This window comes from Eutrema salsugineum, unplaced genomic scaffold (genome assembly GCF_000478725.1).
Source record: "Eutrema salsugineum unplaced genomic scaffold, Eutsalg1_0 scaffold_24, whole genome shotgun sequence".
Taxonomy (NCBI): Eukaryota; Viridiplantae; Streptophyta; class Magnoliopsida; order Brassicales; family Brassicaceae; genus Eutrema; species Eutrema salsugineum.
The window spans coordinates 424,367-445,275 of NW_006256797.1; the positions used below are offsets into that span (position 1 = coordinate 424,367).

The 20,909-nt window shown below is 39.9% G+C and overlaps 2 non-coding genes across 2 annotated transcripts; one reads left to right on the forward strand and one right to left on the reverse strand.

The window, feature by feature from the left end:
- Positions 1-3,561: 3,561 nt before the first annotated feature.
- Positions 3,562-3,668, forward strand: LOC112086078. Its single transcript, XR_002899302.1, has one exon. It is a non-coding gene; the product is annotated as a small nucleolar RNA R71 (small nucleolar RNA).
- Positions 3,669-20,557: 16,889 nt separating this feature from the next.
- On the reverse strand, positions 20,558-20,664 carry LOC112086061. Its single transcript, XR_002899285.1, has one exon. It is a non-coding gene; the product is annotated as a small nucleolar RNA R71 (small nucleolar RNA).
- Between the last annotated feature and the right edge of the window lie 245 nt (positions 20,665-20,909).

Here is a 20,909-nt window from a genome sequence, read left to right on the forward strand (position 1 = left end):
AGGTTAGACTCTTTCTTTTCAAAACACTAGAGCTCACTTTCTTTGACTCAAAACTCCAAGACTGATTTCTTTTCTTTTCCTATCCCCTAGTTTTCACCATTCTCCTTTTATTTCCACTCATCTCTCCTTTTTCCACTCACCAACAAGTATTCCCCCACACTTAGTTCTTGCAAAATCTCTCAGCTCCTTGATGATGGAACTTAACACTTAATGAGACTTGCCCTTGTCGCTCTAAACCTAACACTTTCTGCTAAGTTTGATCCAAGGTGGCCTTTCAATCACACACAAACATTTGGCTTGAAGGAAGGATGAGTTCAAGGTGAGGAAAACTGATCCAGATGTGGACTCAGCTATTTGAGCTAAGGAAGAGGGTGGTAAAAACAGGATTCTAGCTCAAATATGTATATAGGTATCCACAAGCATATTCAAACAATGCATCACAAGATAATTTCAAGTCAAGTTCAAGGTTTTCACTTATTAGAGTTGAGTTCAATTCAAATTTGCTTCTCAGATTCAAATCATTTCAAGCCTTGCAAGCACAGAAGTCATTTCACAAGCATATTTATCAAATTCTCAAAGTGATGTACTCTCAAGGAAAGAACCTATCATTACTCCCATTTTCATATGATGCAACCTATCTGAAAATGCAAACTAGACTCAATCCTAAAATGTGAAATGCAACTAGAATGAACATTTTTTTTTTTTTGTGAATTTTTTTTTGATTTTTCAAATTTTTTTGGGTTTTATATGCACTTAGATGAATGCAAAATGAGACTCAAAGTGAAAAGAAAAATAAGAGCAGAATAAACATGATTAGTAAACACAAAACCCCTCCCCCACACTTAAATAACACAGTCCCTTGTGTTATAAAAGCATGAGAAAGAGGAAAAATCAAACATGAAATGCAAAAGATAAAAAAAAATGCTAAATGCTCATTTACAAGTGTTTGGAGTGATACCTGGTGTGGTTCTTGTGCAAAACGGGAGTGAGTATCTGCACCAGATGAGGCCAGACACCACTGGAGATGGATTTGGCTTGGCCTGAACTCCCTTGTGCGGCATGGACTTGTCTTGGACCAACTCGCAGACTTTGGGACATAGATACCTCGGCCTTTCTTCCCATGCTGCGGCCTAGCCTCCATGCTTCCCAGGTAGCACGCCTAACTCGGAGTAATTTCCGAGTCTTCATGCGGGTTAGCTTCCTTGGGTTTCAGGTAGCAGCACCAGGTCGCAGGTTTTTGGACTTAAACAGCTCGGCCACTTTTCTTTTTGGTGCGGCCTGGTTTCCTTGCTCCCAGCCAGCACGCCCAACCCGGAGTAATTTGCGAATGGACGTGCGGCCTAGCTTCCTCTCTTCTGACCCGCACTCTCAAGCCGCAGTATTTGGGACTTAAACACTTCGGGCCTCTTCATGGTTTTGTGCGGCTTGGTCTTCTTACACCAGGTAGCACGCCCAGGCCGGAGTAAATTGCGAGTTGGGCTGCGACCTGGGCTCTTCTTGCACCAAGCCGCACATCTAGGTAGCACTCAGGCGCCCTCCAAGCTTTTCAAACCTTAGACACTTCTCTAAGCCCTTTCACATGCTCCATTCCATTCATTACTGAGCTATGTCCTCCAAAAATCACCTAGAACCGGAGACCAACTCACAAAACCCATCAAAAGATCCTAAAACATAAAAAGAAATAAGAGAAAAGAATAAAAATATTATATACAAGGATAAGCTTGGGGTGTCTCCCAAGAGCACTTTGTTTAAAGTCACTAAGTTTGACTTTGAAAAACCTGTTTTTAGCTGGGGTGAGGTTGAGCACTGATGCTCTTCAGCACTTCAATGGTCCTGAGCAAGAAAGCTGAGTTGGTTTGCTGCCTTTGGGAACCATTAGACCCTTGTCCTTGAGATCCCACCTTGAGACCTTTGTCCACCAGCTCTTGAATACCATCTGGGTCTTTATCAAAGGTGGCCCTTGTGAGACATGCCCTCACTTCAGCAAACAGACCTGGCTTCCCATTGCAATCCAGCTTATACTTCAGAGAACCATCATCATCAACTAAAGGTGGTTGAACAGGGTAAAAGGCATCCTTATCCACCTTTGTAAGCACCACTCTTTGAGTATCAAAGTCAATCATTGCACCAGTGGTGTTGAGAAATGCAGTTCCAAGCAATATGGGGAGCTCTTTGGTCTTCTTCATCTTCATGATGACAAAATCAGTGGGGATCACACATTCACCAACTTGAAGTGGATAGTCTTCTAAAAATCCATATGGTTTCTTGGAGTAGGAATCACCAAAGGTGATGGAAGAGGGGTAGGACGTTATAGACTTGACTTTTAGCTTCTCCATCATATCTTTAGACATTATACTCACACTTGAGCCTGAATCACACAAAGCATTCTCCACTCTAAAGTTTCTAAGAGTGCAAGAGCTGGTGAACTTCCCTGGGTTGCCTAGCTTTGGGAGGGAGGTGGGCTTCATCTGAGTTGATTCAGAGGTGGAGGCACAATCTGTTAGCTTTGCTTGACCAGTTGGCAGCTCCTTTGTTTCAATAGACACTAAATCATTCCCTTGCTGAACAGAAAGAACTGAACCGGCTGCCCCCACACTTTTGCTCTCAATGTCCTCATTGAGTTCATGTAAGAAGCCCATGAAATCATCTATAATGGTGTCTTCATCCACTTGAGTGTGTGCATTCTCAGTACAAACTTGACCATAAAGGAGGTCTTCAATCTCTTGCACAGCAGCTGAATGGTCATCATTGGAGTAGATGGCATTGCAATAATCTTTTGAGTTTTGAAGAGGTTTACCAGGAAGAGAGACTTGTGGTTCAGAAGTGCAGATGCCCTTGTTCTTTTTAATAGACTTTAGTTCAGCGCCCAGTGTCTCCAGGTCAGATACCATCTTTTGTTGTCCTAGTAAGAGCTGTTGGAGAACAACATTGAAATCAGGACTTTGTTGAACAGTTGGTGGGCCAAAACCAGGAGGTGGAGCCTTTGGCTGTAGGCTGACTTGATTTGTGAAGCTATTCCCTTGATTCTGAACCGCTGGTTGCTGAAAACCCTGTTGACCTTGGGAGTTATTTTGGTACTGATTCTGTTGAGCAAAGCTTTGAGGATGGTATATTTGGTCTTGGGGGTTGGCCACATTGTTGCTCCTATAGGACAAGTTCTGGTGGTTGTTGAAGTTGTTGTAACCATTGAACTTGTTTTGATTCCCAATGAAGTGCAACTCCTCTTGAGTGAGACCCTCTTCATTGATATTTGTGAAGCATCTCTTCTCCTCACTCACATAGTGTATAGGCTTTTGAGTGGCAGCTAGGGCTTTGTCAAGCTTTATATTCAACACTTTAAACTTCTGTTCCAGCCCTTGGTGTCTACCAGAATCTTCTCCTCTATAGCTTCTATCATAATCTTCCCCATAAGTGTCTTGGCTCATGGCTAAGTTCTCAACAAGTTCCATAGCTGCATTGATTTCTTTTGCCAAGAAATTTCCATTTGATGCTGTGTCCAACTGAATCCTGCTCTTAGGAACAGCTCCTCTATACAAAGTGCTAAGGAGGGAGGCTTCTGAAAAGCCATGATGTGGACACTTACTTGTGTAGCTTCTAAACCTGTCCAAAGCTTCTCCAAAGGTCTCATTAGAATGTTGAGTGAAGCTGGAAATCTGGTTCCTTAGCTTTGCAGTCCTTGAGCTTGAGAAGAACTTGGATAGAAAGGCAATCTTTCATTGCTCCCATGTGTGGATGGATCCTCTTGGGAGGTTCTTTTCCCACTGATGTGCCTTATCTCCAAGGCTGAATGGGAACAATCTTAGTTTGAAGCTGTCTTCAGATACCCCATTGATCTTAGTGAGATCACAAACTCTGTCAAACTGATCCAGATGCTCCAAGGGATCCTCCATAGGTAAGCCATGGAACTTCTGATTCTGAACCATATTGATTAAAGAGGCCTTCACCTCAAAGTTGTTGTTTTGGACAAGAGGTGGCCTGATTCCTGCTCCATACTGGTGTGCATAAGCTCGGTCATTCTCACCAACAAAGACTGGTTGGGGCTGATGACGTATGGGTGGGTTTGGGTGGGGCTGTGGTGGATTAACCTGAGGTCGGTCTTGGTTCTGGTTACCCTGAGCGTGTCCCTGATGGACCTGAGCCTGTTGAGCCTGAATTCCAATCCCATTACCAGCTCTTTGACCTTGATCAGCTTCTTGAGCCTGATGCTCATTCCCAACTTGCTGATTCATTCCTAACCTCTCCAAGTGAACAGCTCTTTCTCTTTGTCTTCTGGCTTGGCTTCTTGTGATCACAAACCTGAGAACAAAGACAGAACTTGAAAGGTGATCAGTAAAACAAAAGAAACTTGATCTCAAAAACTATATCAGAAACTAATGCTAACAATCCCCACACAATATGGCAACGGCGCCAATTGATGACTAAGGTTTTCAAGGCCTTAATAAGGGTTATCAATCCCTTATGCCACTTGTAGTACAAAGGGTATCAATCCAAATGTGTGTTTGCTAGACACTAGTTTATGTGACAAGTTCTTAAGTCAAGCTGAATAAAAAATGAGTTTGGTGAAACCAGCAACAAGAAAGCATAAACAAGAAACAAACAAGAAATGATTAATGAACTACTAAACAAGCAAGCAAACAAAATGATGATAAAGCAAATGATGAAAGATAAACCTCTAGATGTGATCATTGATTAGGGTGCTTTAGATATTGATTCATGATGCTAAGAACATAATGCAACACTTGCTACACTTTAGTCTAGGCTTCTTAATCAGATTAATTCATTCCCATGACAATAATCCCTTTGCTAATCACCTAATCAAGTCTAACAACCATTATATATAATCAAGCAATCAACAAGCATAATGCATCAAGCCTAATAAGTGACCAAACAATCTCTCAACCAAGAAGACTGAATCTTATACAGAAAGACATAACAAGCAATCGCATGATCTCAAACATTTTAACTTAGAACTCTAATCTAGACTAATCCTCTCATGAAGGCATTAATCTCTACACTAATCCACTTTCAAACCAAATTCCCATTTGTGAAGTATGAACTCATGAGCATTAAGAGACAGTTCTAATATGTCATTTATGCTTCAAACAAACATTCCCAAGGCATTTAAAACATAAACCCTTAAGTTAGCTCTTTCAGGCATTTCATCAAACACTTTTGGTGCATGAAATGCCTATGAACCCAGATTTCACTTTCCCAAGGAAATCTGGCATTAGGAGCAGCTAACTAAGGAAATGAAATGAGAATCTAAACCCTAAACATCACAAATTAAACATCTAAGCACCCTAATCTACACACCTAGAAGTTTAAAAAGAAGACTACTCACTAATTGTGATGAACACACCATTTCCTTTGCAAGAGGTGATGTTAATCATGATTAGAAGCAAAGATAAGAAGATGAGATGATAAGAAACAGACTTAGATTGATTCAGTCCTTGAGATATCTCTTAACAAAGAGGACTCAAGTGTCTCTGATTCTCATGAAGGCCCCGGAAACTGAATCGGCCTGGAAGTGCACCGTCATTCGCATTCTTCAGAGCTCATCGGCTTGGTCCAAAACAGCAGCGAGACAGGGGTTCCTTCCGACGAGCTTAACTTTCTGCTCACGCGTCCGAATTCCATGATTCTACTTGCTATGGAATCCAATCCTTTCCAACTTTGATGAAGCACCCGACAGCTGAATCGGACCGGAAGGATCCCCGGACAGGCGATTTCGGAGACGTGTTTGCACCCGGAGATTTTGGCCGAGAAATCCTTTAGCCAGTCCGCGTTTTGGCCGATAAAAATCCACCCGCGGTACGCGTTTTGGCCGAGAAAAACCTTCCTGGTGCGCGAGAATGGCCGATAACCTCCAAAGACCCAATTTCACCATTTTTCAAGCTTTGATCACCGTTCCACTTCCTGGATTCATCTTTTCAGCTCTAAATAGCTCCAAATACACCTGATAAATGCTCAAAACATGAGACTCATTGGGACCTAATGCATCTCCTAAGTCCTAAAACAATGCTTAAAGACCTAAAATGCATGCAAATGAGAAATGATTTGGACTAGAATATGTACATTAAATGATGCAATTTATGAATATATCACCCAAATCCATCACTTTTTTCTTCCTCCTCTCTCTTAGGGTTCAGATTTTCCTTTTATATTAAAAAATCCATCATTTTCTCTTAGGGTTTCAGATCTTTGCCTCAAAATCCCTTTCACAAAACTCGGCCTTGACCACTTTCATATATAAATCCATGGCAGAGTTCTCCTACCTACTAGCCCTACCAGATGAACTACTGGCAAAAGGTTTTGGCAACGTCGGCTAACACAATTGGTGACCTAATACGGATTCGCTCGATTTTTCATAGGTTCAACGACTGCACCAGAGGCCCTGGCTTCTACGCTGAAGTTGATCCCTTTAATATGGGTCATCTAGTGGATCAAGATGTCTATCTCATCATTGATGTCTTCAAAGAGTTTTATGATGCACGAAATCCAGGCATTTTTTTCATGCAAGGTATGCAACTCTATTTTCATCGACACGATTTTAGAGGGATTCAACTGATAAAGAATGCGGTGGATAGAGGGTACACGCGTGCAGTACATGTCTACAGGATGTTCATGAAACTTGTTTTGGAACATCCCGAAGATGATGAGTACCTCATCAAACTAAGCCGGGAAACAATAAGGAAGTGCAGCCGTGAACTCGTTGAAGAAGTATATCTTGGTTGGCCAATGGCGTTGCCAGAGATGTTCGATGAAAGCCACCGTCGCTTTTTACCGCGCCTCAATACTCTTATCCACTGTCTGTGCGGTACAGTTAACCGATGGGAGCGTTGGTAGAATGATGAGTATAACCCAGGGAACATCTGCAACTACTGCTTTTTAACTCGCGAATGCGGAATGTTCTTCATATGTGTGTACCGGGTTATTACGGTTTTTCTTAAATGGTCAACTGGTGAATGTGTCTAATGTTTTGTGTCTTATGTTCTGGATTCTTCCTTATGTTCTGGATTCTTTATGTACACAATTTGTAATGTTTTGTACTCCCTTATGTTGTGTATAAACATTATTCTAATAAATTTAACTCGAACTGTTTAGGCCTAGTATTCCGCATATATAAGTGGTTACACCAAATAATAGTAAGATGGTTACACCAAATAATACTAGGTTATACAATTTACATGTGGTTTCACCAATAATACCAAGTTTTCCCAATTTTGGTTTTCAATAATCCAAATAATACTTAGTTATCCAAAATCAATAATAAAAATAGAAGTACACACCCTAATACAGTTTAATCCAAATACAAATACATATATCAAATGTCAAAGGAGACTTAACGTCTCTGCCTTGTGTTTGGCCCTAGCTTCGATTGCTCTTGTTTCCGTTTACCTGCACCCACTTCTGCATTCACAGCGTCAGGACCATCTGGTTCTACCTACACATACCAAGTAATACAACATAGTGTTACCACAAAATATTAAGTCTTACCAAAACAATGGATATTACTCTTCAAACTTCAATACCTCTTTACTTCTAAGCAGGTACGGAAATTGGGCTACAAGCTGCTCCGCCTCCTTCAGCTCCGCCTCTTTCAGCTCTGCCTCATTCAGCTCGCCTCATTCATCTCCGGCTCTTTCTGCTCCTCCTCCTTCTGCTCCGGCTCCTTCTGCTTCTTCTTCGACTTCTTCTTCTTCGGCTGTTTCTGCTTCCTCGCTTTCTCAGATGTCACCACACTTTCAAGTTTCTCTCCACCTTGTTCATGTTCATGTTCTACATCATTTCGAAAAACTTCTCCTCCCTCTTCTCCTGGTCCTTCCCTTTCTCTTCTTCTCTTTTACATATTGTTCTACAGAGCAGAGTTTTGTATCAAAGCCATCCATTCGGGCACTGATTCGGAGAAACTGAGCGTCTATACTCTTCTGCAAGCTCTGAAGCTGTTCCACCAATCCAAGAGGCGCCACATTCTCCGTCCCCACATTATTCTTAGCCGCTGCAGGATGGTTTATCCACTCCTTATTATCTCGGGCATCAACATTGATCTTGCGTATCTCTTTCCAGAATATCGGTTTCTTTTCCTCAATTAATTGTCTCGTCCAATTTTCAGGAACGATATCACCGAAATCTTCCTCTTCATTCCTCTCCATGACTCCAGCAAGCATAATTACATCATCCTCGGATGGTTGCAATATACTCTCGATGACCCTAGTGTTACCCAGTGTTTCATAGAGTTCCGACAAAGGGAAACCTTTTAAGGTGAATGGTTGGAACTTCTGCCTGCACAACCGGGGTCAATCCCTCTCTGCTCCTCTAACATCTTCTCTGTTTTGTTCTTCAGACATGGGATGGCCTCAAAAGCTAGCAACTACACATTAACCCAACAAATTACACTTAAGCTCATAGTATTACATACTTACAAATTCTTTATAATGTGACATACCTCCAAGGGAGTAACAAAGCCAGAAAATGTCCAGGCATCTGTTTCGACGACCCCTTTGAAATGCCTCATTGTGTGCTCAATCTCCTTCATAATTACATCGAATAAATACCTACCCCAAGGAAACCTTTTACAAGCCTCAAGATCATCCACAATCCTCAGGAATAAAGGGTTAACAGATGGTGCTCCCTTACCGGTTTTTGTTTTCCCACTAATTATAGAGGATAAGAAGTATGCGACACACATCTTCAACCGATCAGGATGAGCTAGCCCTCGCATTGACTCTAGTTTTTTCTCAACAGCAGCAAGGGAGGGGACGGTTTCCTGGAAATATCTATTCTTAAACGAAGAACTTTCTATGCTCTCATAGTCCTCTGGGTACGGTAGACAGTTTAATCCACACAAAAGGGCATGCTCTCTAAGGGAATAACGATTTGGTACGCCATTCACTACAAACCATGCTTCCCTCTTCTTATTTGTGTTTGCCGTCCGAAGAAGAAACAACCACATTCCCATCATTTTGTGTGTCGTGTTCTCATGCATGGCCCTATGCATGTGCCAAAAGTGCTTGAACTGTCGGTGTTCTGTAAACCATATCAGCTCATGGGGTTCAAGGGACTCCAATTTTGCAATAGCTTTGTGGATATAACATCTTGTTCCCAGCTTTATTGCATTATGATACTGACTAGACTCGAAGAACATTCTCACGGGTGGCAATGGCTGGTTCTCCTCCTCCTCAGCCTCAGTTTCCGTATTTTCAGTAGTGTTCTGCCACAACACTATCTGATTATTACCCGTCTATGAATTGGCAACTCCTTCTACCATTTTCTCCTGCGACGATTCGGAATCTGAGTACAGCTCTTGTCTAGCATACCTAAACACTCTTTCGATACCATCCACGACTCATATTTTGTAATTACCAACCGAATAGAGAACATATAAATCGAATTTTGGATTCTACACAAAATCGAGTTCAGATCTACAAAGTAATCTAAATAGAAATTAGAAATCAGAGGACAAATCAGAGGACGAAGACGAACGAACCTGATTTAACGTTGATTCAAGACATGCAGCAGCAAATCACTCGTAGTTGTCCCAGAGAATACTAGCTGAAGACGACGACGTGAGGACGATTTCAAAATTTGAAATTTTTTAAAAAAAATTTCCAAGTATAATTGCTATTTAGGGTTTGATTTACCACAATTTTGACCGAAGACCTGATTTCTTCGGATTCAACCTGATATGACAGACTGGGTGTGGATCTTCGTGGTTGGGTTCGTATATATGCAACTTTACTAAGGACCCCCAAGTATTTGACCGCTATTCTTCCTTTTTCTTCCTTTAAAATAAATCGAAAACAAATTAAATATTATGAGGAGGAGATATGAGAATTTCTTTAATGCGCAAGTAGTACGCGAGATTATTCTCCTCCTCTAAGACCTGTTCTAGCTATTTTAGGGTTTCTGATTATGAAAATTACAATACATTAAAACTGTAATCTTTCAAGTAGATTTTTTTTTTCAGTCAATCTAGAAACCCATTCTTCTACCACTAATCATTGTTTTGTGTGTTTTTGACGTTTCTATCTCTGTCCATTGCTTATTTCTGCACATAAAGAGTATCTTTCACTAAAGCAAGAAGAAAGGTCAATCATTTTGATTGCATAGAGTTGTTCACTTCTGCGTAATATCTAAAATATACTCCAGCAATCATTGCCTAGAGTTGTTCACTTTTGTTTATATGTTTCAACAAAGATCTCATTCTTCTTCTACAGGAGTGCAGTTCATTTTCTACTTTGAAGAAGGACAAGGAGTTTGATTTGCTGCACAAGAAGATCCCATATATCATTTCAAACTTGGATAAGGTTTTGTTCTAAGATGAGAACTCGGTACTCAAATGGAAGAGAAAAGTAGAAATGAGATGATGATATCCGAGTAGAGACAGAAGCCTGAGTTAGCTACAAAGATTATAAACATAACTGAACACAAGTAAATGGAGTCCGGGCTGAAATTAACAACAACACAAGCAGAGGAAAACGACTTTTGAATCAGATTGTATCGACCTGTTTGAGTCTTGCTAACTGGAGTCAAGGTTTCGACAGTCTCGAGTGCTTGGTAGCAGAAAATATGAAAAAGACAAACTCGAGGTCTACTCAATCTCTGTTTCCCTTAAAAGTTTTCTTTAGACGTAGTTTTCTATGCATTTGACTCAGTTGACAAATGAGAATTTGATTTGTAGGTTAAACAATATGCATAGCCCATTAAATGATCTTTCAGATGAAGTCGAAGAACTTAAGATGAGAGAATCAATGTACAAGAAGCAAATGGAGAAGAAGACTTCTGACCTCCAAAAGGCTGAGACTGAGGTCAGTTTCATATACATCAGTTTGAAGCTTCTTTTAACCATTTTCTTATGAGGCATTTCAACACTGAATCTCCGATGGAACTGCAGATGAATGCGAAGATGGGACAAGAAAGTTTCAGGGTCTACAGATTTTTTTGTTGGCTGGTAACTTGAGGAAGGCTGGGAGAATGCTAGCTATATGCCTTGTTATTCATCTCTTAGGAGTGTCAGAGCATGTTCGTTTCCAAAGCTGGCTTTTTGGAAGCTCAGTTTTAACCGGATGTGAACATGGCACTGCTCAAGTTGGGAATCCATCTTAACAGGTTGTTAAGAAGATGAAATCTCAAGTAACTAATGGTTAGTGAATGACTATATATTCTTTACTAGAGGAATAATGGTTGCTTCAAGACCTCCAGAAGGGCTGGTGGTATAATATTAAAAGGCCTGCTTGGGGATCTGATGTGTAAAGAGGTTTCTAGATTAGATACGTATGGCAAGCATATGCTGCAAATCACAAGGCTACTACATTATTTGTAAAAGTTGGGGTTTCAGTTTGCAGAAGAGAGTTACTAGATCATGAGAAATATGCTGATAAATCTAGGATGTTAATAAGAGGAGTCTCAAGTAAACTGGTTTAGTTTATTTTTGAGACAGATTAAACGGCACAGTTATTGGAAAGTTTGATGAAAGTCAGAGTTAATTACGTTTGGAGACTGGATCAAGCAAACAAAACATGTTTATGGTCTTTTAGAAAACAAAATATAATATATATCATGAAATAAAACAAGTAAATAAAAATACATAATTAGAAAATTTAACAATAGACGACCAAAAAAAGAAAAGAATATTTAACAATAAAATAATTTCAAAATTAAAACATTTACGCATTAGCGTGGATTCTCACTTAGTAAAATAATAATATTTTAAAAATAAAATATTTAGAAAACTCAATAACAATTTTAAGTTTTCATTGGTGAGATATCCACTAAAGTATCTTATAAATATAATATTATTATTTTTACATAATTTTATATTTAATTATAGATTTTTTAAAAAATCTGATCAATTAAATTAGGAAATTCTTCATTTTTGATATATATCAAGTTACATTCGTATCTGACAGTGTATGTCATGCTGTCAGAGACAAAAAGGTCGAAAACTGAGTGGTTAGGAGAAGAAAATATCACATTCTCTATGTCCTAGACCTAAGCTCGGTAATCCGTAAAAGCACATTTCCTATGCCCTAGACCTAAGATCAATAATCCGGAAAGATCGGAATATAAGAAAGTGTGACTCGCACAAATACCCGAAAAATAGAGTCAGCCATGGAGACAACCCCGACAGACGGATCACAGTATCGAAGGATCCAGACAAGGTATGAACAATCCTATGAGCAGGAAACACTGTTCAAATTTTCCCTCCATTCAACAATAGGAATATGTCTTAGTCTGATTTAATTGCTCATACTCTTACAAACTCACGAGATTGGTATTTAATGCATCATTCTTACACGTATTAGATGACAATGACCTTTCACAGAAGCCAGAGGAAAAAGTAGAGGTTTAGCAGAGGCCATATGCCGACCCGAACCATACATTGAGGATGAAAGAGACGCACCAAAAAGCAGTCTCGCAGCAGGCATAACATGCCAAGGAAATTTGGTGAGACCGTCAGAAGCGTGACAGAAGCACAAGATTCAGATCCCATCAAGTCGGATCAAAAACCGATCCATACGACTCACGACCCAAGGACCGACCCAGTATACTAATCCAGATCAGATAAAATCTTCTAAACACTTTATCTCTTCCAACGACGAATGGATCACTCTTTGCGATATCTTAAGGCTCATTTTATCTCTCTAGATACTTGTGATCCTTGAGCTCTGATTGTGATTGTAAACAGGGTTTGTTGTTTTGGTTTTACTAAGCTTCAAATTTTAAATTTATAACCCCTAAATGTCTGCAAGTGCACAGATGTGCGCTGTAGTACTTAGGGTATCGATCCACAGAGACTTAGTTGTTTCAGTACGAATTCACGGGTATGCTTAAATCAGACTAGAACTAAAAAGGTTTTGGTTTTAGGTTTTGGTTGTCACTAAATCTAAACTAGAAAACTAAACAAGTAAAAGCAAATAAAAACGAAAGCAAGTGCAAGCAAGTAAAATCGATTAAACAAAAGCGAATGAAGGCAAGTAAATAGCGATTGAAAAGCAAATAGAATTGAAGGTTGTAAGCAATGAAAAACAAACGTTGGGGCTCAAGGGTAATTCGCAGGGATTCATGGACTAAGCTATGTCGATTTTAAACAAGTGATAAAGGTAATCAACTACGTATGTTCTAGAACTCGAGGCACGAAAGTATGAATAGCCTACTTTCGCAGCACTAAACAACTATCTCTCGCAACCCTGATCAGTAGGTTTCCACTCTGATCCTGAAAGGGAGAAGATGCAATAGCAGAACAAGACTCATCAACATTCACAACTCAACTACAGGTAGGTTTCCACTCCTATAGAATAATCGCTTGGTTCACCCTATTTCAGACAATCAATGAAAGCTTTCGCAACATATCATATCAGATCGGCTTATAAGTGGCCAGCAAAGAATCACGCAGTAAGATTAAAGGCAAACGAAGAACATCTAGAAGATTATAAATCCTAAATCTATCGATTCATAAGCAAAGACACATGAAATTCCCTTTGAACAATCCCTTTAAACACAACTGGGTAACTACTTAAACATATTGTAACAAAGCATCATAGAGTATTGAAAGTGCAGGAAATTAAAGAAAAGAAGGAAGAAAAACGAAGAACAGAGTTGCAGGTGGAGGCGCGATGATTGCACTCCAGCAGCGGCTCCTTCTTTGGGATTGACGGCGGCAGCCTCTAGGGTTCCACACGAACTCTCTCTCTCTCTCTAAGTATGTGTTTCTATTCGTCTCCCTCTTTAGAATGACCTAAAGAAGGTATTTATAGCTTCTGGAGTGGTCCTGGACACATAGGGCTTCAAAAATAACAAAAGGAATTCATCTGAGCATTAATTAAGTCGTCTGGAAAGTGAACGACCAAGTTTCGCGGTCGCGGTGGCTCTACCCGCGGGAAAATGGGTGTTGGCTGCGGTCCCGACACACGGCTCTCTTCCGGAACTGCAATTTCTGTCATTCTTGCATCGGTATTATCTGAAGATCTAACCGTTGGATTGTCTCCAAACCAAGTGCATTAGAAAGCTGGTTGGATTCTCTATGTTATATCAAATTTTGGGGGTGATCAGACGGTGAGAAGGTCTTCATCGCTTGCCATACTTCTGACGATCTGCATTTATCCAAAATTGCTCATTTGTTCAAAATTACATATCTTTTGACCAAGTTTCCTGTAAAGTCTTTTGAAACTCTAAAACATTGAAAACACTTTAAAAACCATTGAAAACAGAGTTAAAACACCTGCATAAGACATAATTATGATCCATAAAAGTGGTCAAAATACGGTGTTATCAACTCCCCCATACTTACATTTTTGTTTGCCCTCAAACAAGCTTAAGTCAGGAAAGAAATTTTTGAAAATCGCAGGAACTAAACAATGTCTCAGTGACCGTCCTTCTAAACCATAACATATCGTGAAACATCTATTTGGATCTAGTTTAGAAAATTCTCACCAAAATACGAGCAAACTAGTCCGTTAATCCGTCATGCGAAAATCTACACACTTAGATCTAACTTCCAGTCAACTAGCTCTCTACATTCATTAAGTATAGTAGTGAATTTTCATCAAAGACATTATTCAGGGTAGACGGCGTTTGGCATTAAAGGCTTTTTAAGTGGTGGAGTTTAAGTGTTTCGGGTTACCTGAAGAATATGGAGGATGCAAGATATTATGCAAAACCGCAAGAGAGAGAAGGACCTGTTGATGACCGCAGATTTTCAGTCACTTCTCCTTTGCCTAATGTTGTTGCATAATCTTCCTCCTTTGTTGTAAACAGTTGTTCCCCCAGACTTAGATCTTTTCCAAGAATCATAAAGATAATCTCCAAAACTCCATATAATCAGATCAAGCTTGCCTCAAGTATAAAATTCGATCCTCCTAGACTCTCTAAGGTTTTAAATTTCCTCTCCCTTCATATTTTTCTTTTCTTTTTTCGTTTTTTTTTTCTTTTTGAAAAGAGGAAACAACCTTTCATAAAGAGAGAGTCTAAGGGATGAAATTGTACCAAGATTTTGAAGTATTTTCCAAGATAAACTGAGTTTTCTCCTTTTGTTGAATCATTCCAATGAAATCGCAGGTCTCCGTCTTCAGTGACTGAAAACCGTGTTGATCCTCTTTGTCTTCGACGTTTTTGCACATATCTGCATATAAGACAATGAAAAACAAGAATGCACGTGGTTTGAAAGAAGTTAGGTTCGGTGGGGAACTAGCTAAAGATAAACTAGCCATTCAGGATCAGCAAAGAGTGGTAAAAGGATAAAGGAGTCCTGAATGTATGATTCGTTTCCCTGATCTAATGCTTCAATGAGAAAATTAAGTCAAAATTAAGTCCAGATAAAATGAGATAGTATATCCTGTCAGAAAGAATCTCCATGAATAGAAGTTCTCTGGTAGGATTTCGTAATGCAAGTACTTAGCTACCGCCTAGTCTAGGCCTAAATCACAAAAAGAGCAAAAAACAAAGAAATAGCGTAGAAGCACACTGGTCTAAATCATCATAGTAGTGTTTATTGTGTTCCTGGTTTGAAAACTTTTTGAAAAACATTTTTGAAAACGATTTTTTTTTTTTAAAAAAAAAAACCATTTTGAAAAACTCTTTAAAAAATTTTATGTGTCCAAAACAAACTCAAAACAAATCAAATTTCATTAGTAACGGATGAACATCTTCCCCCAGACTTATTTCACACTGTCCTCAGTGTGGTAAATCTTGGAAAGAATGATAAAGAAAATAGAAAAGTTGAAATGTTTAAGAGTACTTACCGTGCTAGAGAGTGTTGCTCATCTTTTGTGTTTGTTCTTCCTTATTGAAAACCTGAAATTAAATGAAACAGAAACAAAGCAATGGAAATAGAAAATAAAATACCGAGTGGGTTGCCTCCCACTAAGCGCTTGTTTCAAGTCGTTAGCTTGACATTGTTGCTCGATTAGACTTAATCGGGGTCGTGACACTCCTTGATCTCATCATTGGCCGATAATGGATCAATCAAAAACATCACTTCTCTTTCGTCTTCTCTTTCTTCATCCAGATATGGCTTTACACGCTGTCCATTCACTGTAAATGAGTTTCTGGTTCTGTCCCACAGGACAATGGCTCCATATGGCTTGACTTCCTTTATCGTGACGGGTCCTGACCATCTTGAACGTAATTTTCCTGGAAAAAGCTTAAGACGAGAATTAAAAAGAAGTACCTTATCGTTAGGAGTAAAATTTCTATGAATAATCTTCTTATCATGATATGCTTTAGTCTTCTCCTTATAGATCTTCGAGTTTTCGTAAGCATTGTGTCGGATTTCTTCTAACTCGTGAAGTTGAAGTAGTCTTCTTTCTCCAGCTGTTTTCAGGTTCATGTTCATCTCCTTGATAGCCCATTGTGCCTTATACTCGAGCTCTACTGGAAGGTGACATGCTTTTCCATAAACTAGGTTGAATGGTGTTGTTCCTAACGGAGTCTTGAATGCTGTTCGGTATGCCCATAATGCGTCGTCAAGCTTGGTAGACCAATCCTTGCGATGAACTGCAGTTGTTTTCTGCAAAATCGATTTGATTTCTCTGTTTGAGATCTCTACTTGACCGCTGGTTTGGGGATGGTATGGGGAAGCAACTTTATGTGTAACTCCATTCTTTCTAAGAAGATTTTCGAAAACTCTGTTGATGAAATGCGATCCTCCATCGCTTATTACAATTCTAGGAACTCCAAAACGCGAGAATATAACAGATTTAAACAGCTTCATGACAACTTTCGCATCATTGGTGGGACTAGCGACTGCTTCAACCCACTTAGAGACGTAGTCTACTGCTACTAAGATGTATTGGTTTCCAAAAGAAGTTGGAAAGGGTCCCATAAAATCTATTCCCCAGACATCGAAAATTTCGACTTTGAGGATAAAATTTTGAGGCATCTCATTCATTTTGCTTATGTTACCCATCCTTTGGCATTTATCGCATCGCGATATATAAGCTTGAGTATCTTTGAACAAAGTAGGCCACCAAAAACCTGCTTGTAAGATTTTTGAAGCGGTTTTGAAAGTTGTGAAATGTCCTGCGTAAGACGAGCTATGACATCCGAATAAAATTCCTTCCATCTCTTCTTCAGCCACGCATCTTCGGAATAACCCATCAGCACATCTCTTATAGAGATATGGTTCATCCCAAAAATAATGTCTTATGTCTTTCAGAAACTTTTTCTTCCTATAACCAAAGAATTGTGGTGGTTCTACATCAGCTGCTAGGTAATTTGCTATGTGCCTAAACCATGGGGTGTTGAAAGCATTTGCTCTTCGCATGAGTGGACCTAGTGGTGCGGTATTGGCATTGGTGGGGGTAGTATCTATTGCATAGATGTTTTCTTCAGGCAAACTGTCATTTAAAGGCAATCTTTCTTCAACTCGAATTCGTGAAAGATGGTTTGCAACTCCATTATCTGCTCCTTTCCGATCTCGAATTTCGATATCGAATTCTTGCAGTAGGAGGATCCACCTTATCAACCTCGGTTTAGTGTCTTTCTTAGACATTAAATACTTGATTGCAGCATGATTAGTATGAACTATAACCTTAGATCCTACGAGATAAGAACAGAATTTCTCAAATGCAAATACGAAAGCTAGAAGTTCTTTCTCTGTTGTAGTATAATTGCATTGAGCTTCGTCTAGAGTTCTGCTTGCGTAGTAGATTACGTGCAGTCTTTTCTTTTTGTTGGCCAAGCACTGCTCCGACTGCATAGTCACTTGCATCGCACATGATTTCGAATGGGAGTTCCCAATCAGGTGCTTGCACGACTGGAGCGGAGACAAGGGCTTCTTTGATCTTATGAAACGCGGCTAAGCAATCATCATCGAACTCGAAGTTCGTTTCCTTGCAAAGCAAACGCGTAAGAGGTCTAGCTATTTGAGAAAAATCTTTTATGAATCGCCTATAGAATCCTGCGTGTCCTAAGAAACTACGGATGCATTTTACTATAGAATCCTGTGGGAGGTTGTAGGCTGGTAATGACTTCGATTTTGGCTTTGTCAATGATAACACCGGATTTTGACCATTTTTATGGATCATTTTAATATCTTTTACAGGTGTTTTTACTCCATTTTCAAAGGTTTTCAAAGGATTTCTATGTTTCCAGATTTTAAAAGACTTTTCAGGTAATTTGGGATAAAGATGCATAAAATGGAACAAAAAGACTCTTTTGGATAAATGCAGACCGTCAGAACTCTCATGGAGAGACGAAGACCTTCTCACCGTCTGATCACCCTCAAAATTGGACAACTTATAGAAGAATCAACCAGCTTTCAAATGCACTTGGTTTGGAGACATTCCAACGGTTGGATCTCAAGATATTCCATTAGCCCCGAAGCCACGCGGAGTCGGCCAGCAGCTTACGCGAGCGCGGCCAACAAGCTATTTGCCGCGGTCAGAAGCTTCCCGACCGCGGGAAACAAGCCAATTGCCGCGGTCACAGCACTCCCGACCGCGGCATTCAAGCTCCGACTTAAAGCCCACTTATCTGAAGCCCAAAGTCATTCCCAGCCTCAATTCCGGAACCCTAGAGACCATGGAGTATTGGAGACTATAAATACATGTCATTTAGGTCGTTTTTTGAGAGAGCTTTTTGATACTTTACAAAAACCCTTTTCCTTTAGCCGTTTTTATGAGATTTTTGTAGAAGATTGTTCAAGTCCGAGTTCTTCAATAGAGAAGCTTTCTTTATCTCTTTTCTTTACTGTTTTTCATTACTTTTATTAAAACCAATGATGATGTCGAACTCAGCCATGTCTGAGTAGATCCCGAGTTGGGCTTAGGGTTCCCGAAAGGGGCTCTCATAATCGATTAAGACATCTAGGTTTATAGATCTGGGATTTCGACCTGTTCTCTGTTTATTCTTGTTCCTATTGCTTGTATGCTTGATTGATCACCTAGTATCTGATCTAGATAGTTAGTGTTGCGAAAGTTTTCATTAAGTATCAGCCCTAGAATGAAACAGGCAATTTTTCCGTAGGAGTGGAAACCTACCTGCGGCGAGATCGTGAGTATTGACGAGTCTTATGCAGCTCTTGTGTTCTCTCCCTTCCAGGGCCAGAGTGGAAACCTATTGTTCAGGGTTGCGAGAAACAGTTGGTTATGATCACGACAGTGACATAGTCATACCGCCATACTCTAGCTCTAGAACCCATATATTGTTATCCGTCAATCCCAATCTATCTACCTTAATGTTAAAACCGATTATGATCCCTTAGAGTTCCCAAAAGCTCAGCGTTTTTAGCCATAGTTTACAATTCCATCGATTTTTACTTGCTCTTTTAGACCTGCATTTTAATTTCCTTAGTTCGTTATTTACTTGCTTTATTTACCTTTCATGCGATATTTTACTTGCCTTATTTTTGTTTAGTTCGATATTTTACTTGTTCTACTGCCTTTCATTCGATTTCTTTACTTGCCTTTTAGGATAGATTTATTTTCTTTATTTTGCTTTAGTTTAATTCAAGAAAAACAACCAACCTTTAAAACCAATTTAGTCTAGACATAAAGTTAAAAACCGTAGAAGAATACCAGGCATACAAATCTCTGTGGATTCGATCCCTAAATACTGCAACTGATTAGCTGTGCACTTGCGGCTTTCTTTTGTTTTGTTAAGGGTAAAACTTGTTCCCTCACGTAGTTGACACTCAGCACACCACACCATCAAGTTTTTGGCGCCGTTGCCGGGGATTTGTTTCGCTGCCTTTTGCTATTTTTCTTGTTTTAACTTCTGTTCTAGACACCTGATCTCTAGTTCTTTCTTAAAGTTTTTCTGAACTATCTTTCCCTTCTTTTGTCTTTCTCTGAATTGCATGAATACCAGGCGTAGACCTGCAGGAGACATTCCAATTCTAGACGAGATAGACAGACACGAAAGAGAACTTCGAAGACTTAGACAAACGCAAGGAATGGCCAACGACGACCAGCCTGGAGATCCTATTAATCAAAATTTAAATATGGACCAAGACGGGTCCGAACATGGAGAAAACGAAGAGAATGATCACATAGAAGGTGATCATGCTCGACAAGATGGAGAGGAGGATGAGGTTCTTCCAAGAAACCACCAGAACCGAGAGAGAGAAGGACGTGAAGACCTTGATCCACCCATCAATGTAGCCGATGGTGACCACCCAGCAATGCAGCCGAATGAACGCATTCACTGCCCCATTCCGCCAGCAAATCAACACCGAAGACAAGCCAGGAACCATCGCATAGCTGATTTTGATGCACCTTCTCAAAATTTTCAGAATCGATCTGCGATTCAAGTACCATTTCCAAACCGGAATGAGTTTGAAGTCAAGCCTCAAATCATCTCATTGGTGAAGCAAAACCAGTTCCATGGAGTTCCTTCTGAGCACCCAATGGACCATATCAAGCTTTTTGAAGAAATTTGCAGCATGATGAGAACAAACCAAGTTCCACCTGACTATTTAAAGTGTAAGTTGTTCCCTTTTTCATTAGCAGATAAAGCTCACCGTTGGTTGAAGTCTTTGCCTGCAGGATCGATTACTAATTGGGAAGAATGTAGAACTGCTTTCCTGAACCACTTCTACACTAAGTCAAGGTCGAACAATATGAGAACGAAGATCTCAACCTTTCAACAAGGGCCAACTGAATCTTTCTATGAAGCTTGGGAACGTTTTAAGGAGTATGAACGTGATTGCCCTCATCATGGATTTCATGGATCAAGCCTGCTGAGCACATTTTATCGAGGTTTGCAACCAAAATACAAACTTTCACTTGATACAGCTAGCAATGGAGATTTTTGGGCAAAAGACGATAACCCAAGGAAGAGCTCTCATCGAAAATTTGGCTCAAGCCAATAGCAATGACTGTCCTGAATATGATCGATCAATGAAGCAAGCCGGAACAGACAACAAGGAGATAACCGAGTTGAAGAACATGGTGAGCCAGCTTCTGAAG